The 1,040-nt window shown below is 35.3% G+C and overlaps 1 pseudogene; it reads right to left on the bottom strand.

Annotated features, from left to right (window-relative positions):
* Positions 1-319: 319 nt before the first annotated feature.
* Positions 320-438, bottom strand: LOC148519765 (5S ribosomal RNA; annotated as a pseudogene).
* Positions 439-1,040: the final 602 nt, after the last annotated feature.

Raw genomic sequence — 1,040 nt, 5'->3', positions numbered from 1 at the left:
ATCAATACACTTATAAGTATATGATGTAAAAAATCTCAAAAAGATATATATATATATATATATATATATATGTGTTTTCCATATCCTAGAGTGGGATTTCTGGAGGAAAGTCTTTATATTATAGTCCAACATATAATTGGTCTTTATTCGAATCCTTCAAATTCATCCATATAATTGATATCAGTTAGTCCTTCTGGTCCTGGGTAGTCTTCAAATTCATAACATTGACAGCTTAATAGTTGAGTGAAATTAATTTTATGAGGCATTCTTGGTCCAAAAATGTTCGGATCATGACGGAATATTTTTCAGTCTCAATCTGGGACTACAGTACCTGGTATTCCCCAGAGGTCCCCCATCCCGGTACTAACCAGGCCCAACGTTGCTTAGCTTCCAAGATCAGACGAGATCGGGCATTTAAAACAAGGTATGACTGTAGATAACTATGAGACTTTGAATTACCATCTAGGTTGATCACAAAAAAGGGGCTATCTCATAACTATCATTGAAGCCTCGTGGAGTCAAGGTATCGAGTTCAAAAATCCAGTACATTTCTCTTCTAGATAGTTTATTCGCCAGATCTCCTCCTCTTTCTCCAGTTTGTACAAGTTCAATGGCCTTGAAAGTCAGATCATCAGGATTGGAATTATGATGCTGTAGGAAATGCCTTGAGACCGTGTGTCCCTCAACCTTATTTCTGATATTCCGGATGTGTTCCTGTATCCTCAATTTAAGTGGTCGTTTAGTCTTACCCACATACTTGAGACTGCATGTGCACTCCAAAAGATAAATGACTGATGTATAATTGCAATTAAGATGATGCTTAATTTTATATTCTTTATTTTTTGAAGAATTATAAAAAGTTCTCCTTTGTCTGTGTAAATATTTACAGACAATACATTTGCCACACTTATAACATCCTGGGCAGATATGAAATGTATTATGTTTTGGAACGGTAGTATTTCTTAACATACTTGGTGCAAGTATATCTTTCAGGTTTTTTTCTTTTCTAAAAACAATGGGAGGTTTCTTTGGGAGAGCTT

Source organism: Taudactylus pleione, unplaced genomic scaffold (assembly GCF_031769625.1).
Source record: "Taudactylus pleione unplaced genomic scaffold, aTauple2 ptg000183l, whole genome shotgun sequence".
In the NCBI taxonomy this organism is placed as follows: domain Eukaryota; kingdom Metazoa; phylum Chordata; class Amphibia; order Anura; family Myobatrachidae; genus Taudactylus; species Taudactylus pleione.
The sequence above is the reverse complement of the archived record's forward strand: the minus strand, read 5'-3'. Positions and strand labels throughout refer to the sequence as shown.